The sequence below is a fragment of the Phalaenopsis equestris genome, unplaced genomic scaffold (genome assembly GCF_001263595.1).
Source record: "Phalaenopsis equestris unplaced genomic scaffold, ASM126359v1 Scaffold000001, whole genome shotgun sequence".
In the NCBI taxonomy this organism is placed as follows: domain Eukaryota; kingdom Viridiplantae; phylum Streptophyta; class Magnoliopsida; order Asparagales; family Orchidaceae; genus Phalaenopsis; species Phalaenopsis equestris.
This window is the reverse complement of record NW_018164443.1, coordinates 1102565-1110817: the sequence shown is the minus strand read 5'-3', so window position 1 is coordinate 1110817 and position 8253 is coordinate 1102565. Positions and strand designations below refer to the sequence as shown.

General features: G+C 38.1%; 1 pseudogene; it reads left to right on the top strand.

The window, feature by feature from the left end:
* The first annotated feature begins 55 nt into the window (after positions 1 to 55).
* Positions 56 to 2054, top strand: LOC110018449 (annotated as a pseudogene).
* The last annotated feature ends 6199 nt before the right edge of the window (positions 2055 to 8253 follow it).

The window sequence follows — 8253 nt, the reverse complement described above, 5'->3', positions numbered from 1 at the left end:
TATATATATATATATATATATATATATATAATCGCATTTCGCATTGCATAATTTATCCTCGGTGTTACCGTGCAATCCACTTATCAAATAATCATACGCAGGGCACACCCACTTCAATCACTGTTTATTTGCCAATACATATACCGGACAAACCTCCATTGCCTTCTGCATTTCGTGCTACCAACTTATCGCAGCTCTTCGGCTTCATCTGTTTTGTTTCCTGCTAGCTCTTCGGCTTCATCATTTTTGTTTCCCTGTAACCGAAACATTCGATTGAAGATGGACAGATACAGCTTGACCAAAAGCTTTAATGGAGTTCCTCCTCAAAAACCAAACTTCTTACCCAATGTCCCTTCTCAAATCTCCCTCCCCACAAAACCTCATCGCCAAGAGCCCCACATTTCCCCCTACCTCCGGCCCGAATCTGAAGAACTCGCCGGCGACAGCAATGGCCGGACTATTGACGATACCGAAATTAGCATCTTCGACGCCGAGCGCTACTTCAACGAAAGCCAAGATTCCAACTTTACAAACAAAAAGTTCACTGCTACACTAGCCCCTGAGACTCAAAACTGCAACCTTTTGACGAATCCACGCGACTCCTCTTCTATCAATGGCTCTTCCTGCAACTTTCGCAGCCGTTCCTTTCGCACAACTCCAACCTCCTCCTCCGAAGCCAGCTGGAACAGCCAAGCCGGACTTCTAAGAAAATCACATGCGTCTCTCTCCGTCAGCGTTGCAAGCTTCCCTAATGGCGAACAGAAAAAGGAACCTTCGTCTTCTGCTCGGCGCCTTTTCGGCCACACCTGTCCTTGCTCCTGCAAGAAATCCGTTGACGTCGAGGAAACATACTCCGAACTCAAGAGTTCTAATCCCTCTGGTTATGCCACAAATAACTCTTCCACCGCTGAAGTGGCTCGATTGAAAGCAGAGCAAATGATGAGAGCGAAAGAGGGAATCGAGAAGATGACCAAGATGAAAATTTTTCCTGGTATTCTGCCACAAGATCCCCCGATCTTTCGCGGTCCTGTACGTTGTTTCTCGCGGGATAATCCTTTTACCCCACCGGAAATCGGTCGCAGGATCCTTGATTCCGCTGGATTCTGCCTCCCTGATCTTGTTCCACGAAAGGAAAACAGCGGAGAGGAGCCGGCGAGAGTTTCGCTTGACGTATTCATGCCGACAGAAACCTCGACGCCGCTGAGGAAGTCAGCGGAGTTCCAAAAAGGTCCCTTTTTAATAAACGCTGGAGATCGCCGGAATTTCAAGTTTTCCGGGAGCCCCACGGCGAGGCCAGCAGTGGAGGACGACGTGGAAAGCGACACAAGTTCGGACCTTTTTGAAATTGAGTCTCTTTCGACACAAATGGCGTTCCGACGGCGAGACTCACTTGACGAGCTTTCTTCATCGTTGTTTGAGTCGAGGAAACTCGCTGCAGGGATTACTCAGCCATGCCGTGGTGACGACGACGATACGGTGGCGCCTTCCTTAACTCCCAGTGAATGTTACCCACCCAGCGAAGTGAGTGTGGAGTGGAGCGTCACCACGGCCGATGGGTTCGATCGATCGAGCGTTGCAAACTTCTCTAGTGCGGATTCGGAATACGAGCAGCTCCGATACTCTGCGGTGGCGCTCAGCAGCGGGAGATAGAAGGCTATCGGCGGCGGCGGCAGGGAGTGATTTTGACCTGCCGGTCGGAGAAAGCCGTTTGTATTGCTAGGCCGAAGTCAGAATTGTTCAAGCCGGAGCTGCAGCGCCGTTTGGATAATTCTGTGACTTTAGTTGGGCTCGACCGGGTCGTGGGTGTTGCACGGCTTGGAGGTGGAAAGCCGGTTCATGATGGTTCGGGCCTTATTGGTTTGCAGAGTCGCCCCCGGTTTGTTTGAACCGGTCGAATCATAGCAGGTAATAATAGGAAGGGTCGGTTAACCTGTTTATACTTTATTTTGTGCTTGCTGTAGTGCTACCAAATTGAATACTGTCAATTTGTTTGTATCCAGCTGCATACTGCTAATTTATCTGTGGGGGTGTCCTGTTTTTTTTCTGGCTTGTTGAGTGTGATGGTCCTTTTTTAATCTGCTTAATGGATATAGTAATTAAATAATAATGTCACAATAAAATTTTATTTTTTTTTAAGTTTTTGAGCATCTAAAGTCGCTTCAACCTGACAAAAATGTTTAATGAATTAAAATAAAGATGTCCCTTGGCATCATCCTCTTCATTTCATTCTCTACATGGTTGTGCCAATAAAATCAAGATGTCCCTTGGCATCATCCTCTACAATTGGCAGGTTCTTCCATGGAACTCACAGCTCATTATCATAAAAAAATATAGGAGGCCTTTAGCTAGGGATAGGCTGTTAAAAATATAGGAGGCCTTTAGCTAGGGATAGGCTGTTAGGGTAGTCAAAAAAGTCTGTTGTTCACAAGGAGCCTAGGGTGTCTTTGAGGGCAGTTAGTTGTTTTAATAAGCAGTTGTGAAGCTGTTTTTAGGGTAAATTATTGTTAGAAAGCAATCATTGGTGAAGTATTGTCTTTTTTGATGATCCGTTGTGTTGCAGTTATTTCCAAGAATAAATATTGTAATGTTTTTATTGTACATGTGTTAGGTGTAAGTTTGTAGTTTTAAAAATCTCCAATTGAATCTCAATGAATATTATTGAATTTTACAAATTTATCTCTGGCAGTCCTCATCTCATGTGGTGTGTAGAAATTGATATGACTTCACTCTCTGAGAAAATTTTATTAGTAATCAAAGCCACTAATTTCTTTTGATTGTAATTTACTATCTCTAATTTATGAAATGTAAAATTCACACCGACTATTTTCACTCAATCCAAACATTAAGCACCCATAAATTCAACATAAATGTGAATGCCATAAGGTTCTCATTGATCATAAACTCAAAAGAACACAAAACTCTCAACCTAACCTCAATGCACAGTAGGCATTCATCATAAAACCAAACAACAAAAGGCACTCAACATAACCATCAAGTGCATAATCTTCTCAATATAAACCCGATGAACACATGCTTTTGGAAGGTAATATGAGGGCAAACCCAAAGAACTTCAAGCCCAAAGAAGACCAACTTGTCATCTCAAACTTAAAATACTCAGCATAAACTCTTAGCCTAAACCGAAAGAAAATAAGATACTCAATAAAAGCCTCATAAAATCGCATAACAAAAGAGAAGATGAGGAAGGCGTTGAGCCCTAAGCATTTGAACCCGAACGAGGAGTACGAGAATGAGAATGAGAAGAAAAATATCTTATAAGTATATTTTTTGATACCTTCAGAAGAGACACACACCCGAATGGAGAAGAGGAGACGAAGCAGCAAAGTGAGAGTTCAAAAATACGAGGAGGTTAATGGTTCCATGAACGATGCCTTGAATGCAGCCCAAACAATGCAAACTCACGACGCAAAAACGTAATTCTCCAATATTCAAAACATGCTTTTAAATATTAATTTTACAAATTTTAAATTATTTATTTGCGTATGCTTAATTTGTTTTTAAAAAAAAATTAATTTTGTATAATTCAAGTTCAATCATCATATTTCGTTTGAATGAATTGAACATGAACGTGTTGTTTAAGAATAACTTCAAATATAAGTTGTTCAAATAAAAATAAAAATTAGCTGATGCGACATAACACATGTTAGGCTTGTCCAAGTTCATAGTGACCATATGCCTTGTTGATAGTTATACGTCCAAAGGGATGTCAAAATAATCTTTAAATTTTAATCAAGATTTTACTCTTAAAATAAATGTAGTATTTGTTGAATTTAAAGTTGCAGAGCAAAATATTTTGCTTTTAAAATTTGACATGCCAAAATCGTGAACTAGTCAAGCAAATCTTTTTTCATTCAAAGTAGCTTTTCAGTCGGAAAAAATTACTTATTTATCAATTATAAGAACCCTTGAGAGGAAATTTGTGTTATAAATTTCTCGAAAAGAAGCAAGTCTTCAACAAAAAAATCCATAAGTCAATGGCTTTTGAATAATAATCACTCAATCTAATTTCGTGGTTTTCAATACCTCTATTCACACAAATATATTTTGCTCCAAAATTATTCTCTTGAATGATTTTGAAAGTGTAGATCACCAATTTCCTTGTGATATAGTATATGTTTTGGGAACTCCCTGCCCAATTCATTTACTATATTAAAAACTTGGGTTCATTTCTCTATGGTTATTAATAGTGAGTTTTATGATTTTTTTCATTTCCTCCTCAGTAGGCAAGGTTGTCTTCCAACTCCTTATCTCTTCACCATCGTTTTGGATGATTTCTCGGCTTATACATGCTCATTCCGATCAAGATCATAGTATGTTCATTATTTGAGAAGGCTAATGTTGCTTCTGTTAGAAACAACTTCAATGTAATTGTAAACCTCTGTGTTTTTTTCAAAGTACCGGGTGCTCACATTATGCAATATTTTTGTAGCACTCTTGGCTTTCAAGCAACTCCTCTCCCTTGGCATAACCTTGACATTATGATTAGCTCTACAAAATTTAAGGTTTTTAACTATTCCAAATTTTTGGATAAAGTTCAACATTCACCATCTAGTTGTTAGTAAAAATCTCTAACATTTGTTAAAAAATTTCAATTTTTTTAATATGATTTTTAAAGCTACCATCATTACCAATTTAGATCCTCTATTATCACTAAAAGGATGAGGAAATATTTTTCATTCTTGTTTAAAACCTTTTTTCATCATGGTGGGATTGAAAAGAAACTTCACACTATAGCTCAAAGCACTACTACTAAACCTAAAGAGCAATTGAGGGTTCTCTTCCCTAGTCTTGACACCATTAGTCTACCATGCAAATCTAAAATCATTTGGAGATACTACAACACAAATGATTAACACCTCCATTATTGGCACTATCTAATTTATAGTCACATAAAGAGGTTTATTCATTTCTTCATCAATGTCATAAAACAGAGTAAACATTTTGGTTCGAAGGCTACTCTTTTAAATATGTAAAAATGTGTCATAAATTCTTGTGGGTGGTCACAAAACAAAAGATGTGCTTTTGTGTAGATGCATGGAGCTCAATTACATTTGCCCTCTATGTGCTGCTCAAAATGAATGTCTCTCGCCCATTTTTTTAGTGCCATGTCTGACATAATATCTTCAAGAATTCCATCTCCCGTAGCAGCTTCTTCCATATGGGATGCAATCATATTCAGCTTTTGATTCATGGTGATGCCTTATCATGCAAAATTACTAAAAAAAAAATTGTTCCTTTTATCCACATCACTTCTCATTACATTTGATTAGTGAGAAATATCAACCTTTTCTTTGATGTAGCTTCCCCATTACACAACATTAATAGTAAAATAAATTTTGCTAGGCATCAAAAGTGCAAAAAAATGGAAATTAAATGGAATCTCCCCCTAATCTCATCAATCTTTATTGTTTATGAATTACAACAACCAAATGGCTCCCCTTAAGGGTGTAAGTGAGGTAAGCTGATTAGTGAGCTTGCACGAGCTCGATTTGATAAGTGGCTTATGAGCTGAGCTCAATGCGCTAACAAACCAAGCTCAAGCCATAACCGACTCGACTGATTAACTCAGGAACCCTTGCTTAAAAAATATTAATATGAAATATACACAAAATATGTTAGATTTGAGGGCTTTATTTTTAATTATTAAGTAAGCTTACAAAATGATATTTAATTTTTCATATCAAGGTATATTTTATTTATTATACACTAAATACTCATTTTATTTCTCAATTTATTACACCATTAGCTTAACTTAGTATTATTTCTCTCTTTTATAATAAACAAGTCAGCTTGAACTCATAGAATTAAACTCGAACTTGAGCTTGAACTCGATTATTTAATCAAGCTCAAGTTCAAGTCATGGATGGCTCCAGCTTGACTTAACTCATTTATGCCCCTAGCACTATATGAATTTAGTTATGAATTTAGCCTATTTTATACAGTCATAAGTTGTCAGCTAATATTATAAAACCATCAGTTAATAAATTTTCGACGGCATCACAGCAGGTTATTGGGCATAGGTAATTTGCTTTTTAGTAATTGGAAAGTAACGGATTTACCGATGGCTTTTATCTCCCAACGATTTACCGACCAACTATGTCAGTTGTTCTTAGATGAAAAACAAATTGTTGTTAAATCATCAGTATCCGTAGATACTCATAACTGACAACCAAAAAACTGGCAGGCCAAGAAGATGGTGATCATTAGGAATGTGACGATAAACTGTCCGTATTAATCTATGGTTTCAGTCTGGTAAACTGGAGCATAAAAGAAAATTAGCAATTGCCCATAGGTATGTAAGTTGTCAGAATTGACCGTCGGTGCGTCGATCGGTCATCTAGGAGCCTTTGGCATACTAACCAATGGATATTATCTGTTGGATTAAACGACATAGCCATTAGAATTCCAATAGAAAGCCATCAAAAAACTATAACCGGAAAAAAATTTGGTATCCATCTTCATCATTTCAATTTCCAAATCTGTAATCTTAATATCAAACACAAAGTGATATAAAACTCAACACAATTTATCAATTCAAGCATTTATTAAGCTAAAATAATAGTAATGAAAGCAGAAATGAAACACAAAAATAGAAAAAATGCACTGAATAAACCAAAAAGAATTTATGTATAAAAAAATAAGTTGTTTACTCAACTCTTTCAAAAAAAGAATATAAGCATAAAATAATGACAATCCTCAGTCTCTTCATCATCCTCCTCCTCCTCATACTCATCCACTGTTGATTGCTTGTCTCTCAGCTTTAATCGATGTCAGAACGCATCTTTTTGATTTCAACTTCAGCTCCTTCTCTGACCTCATCTTCGACCTCATTTGGGCAAGCTAGGCAGCATCTTTGGTATCAAGATATGCGGTGAATGCAGCAACCCGCAAATGATCCTCCTCCTCATAGGAGATAGGATGTTGGAGTGGATGTCCCGAATGCACTAGAGGAGAGTGAGTGTCGTAAACCAGCGCCTAAGACCTAAACCTGAAAACTCGACATTTTTTCTTGCCTTCTGCAAGCTCCCTCCACGTCTTGTACTCAGACGAATCATGACCCGAGATCATAATATTGTCCAATTGTTGGGTTCGGCTCTTTTTCTGCTTTTGAAAGGTCTCCTACAAAAAGTTGGTCAAGTTAGAGTCTAAATAAACAAATATTTGTTTTAATTGTATACAAGTTACTCTTGTGAAGTAACAAGGTTGCGTGGGATTTGTTGTCGATCCAAGCTTTATCTGATTATGGTTTATGGGTGTGTGTGTAACTCAACAACAGTGGGATTTTATCCTAACTATCAGTGTAACGAAATATTCTTTGTGTGTGTGTGTGTGTGTGTGTGTGTGTGTGTGTGTGTGTGTGTGTGTGTGTGTGTGTGTGTGTGTGTGCTCTCGAAGCATATGCTTTGGGTCTATTGTGTTTTGGTTTAGTTTATTTTTGGTGTTTTGCTTATTTTTTTGCGTGGCATTGTACTGTGGATTTTGGAACCCCTTGGCTTATAATATATATTTTTTTTTTAGATGGGGATTCATGATCCCACCCAAAATTTGTAACCTTTTTTTAATATTAACACCTAAGGAGTCACGAGCTGCTCTTTTTATAAGATATATATATATATAGCATAATGTGTAAGATCTCTAGGGTCATGGATTCGAGGCTCGCCTTGGATAGCACGCGGATGGATCGCAAATATCTATATCTATATTTATTTATTTATTAAGCTATTAAAATTTTTAATGCAAAAATTAACTCCAACTACCCTCCTCTTATACTCTGTATGTGGGAGTGTCCCACTAGTATGGTTGGAGACCCTTATGCCTCAGCAGTTTAAGTGTCGATTTAGATGTGGAGGGAGCCTGCAGAAGGCAAGAAAAAATGTCGAGTTTTCAGGTTTAGGTCTTAGGCGCTGGTTTACGACACTCACTCTCCTCTAGTGCATTCGGGACATCCACTCCAACATCCTATGAGGAGGAGGTTCGTATGCAGGTTGTTGCATTCCGCCTAAGCCTGCTTGCTCTTCTTCTAGTACTTTGGAGAATCTCAGACCCTAAGCAATAACCTGGACACCTCCTAACCAAACAACAAGAGTCGCTGACAGGTCTTCTATACTTCTCCAAATATGTCATGAAGATGGTTGCTCCGCTTGCGCTCGAAATTCCCCCGGATGTGCGCCCCAAGCTTAGGGTGCAACGAGAACTATTCTTGCAAAATCAAAATAAGAAATTAGATTTTGTAAA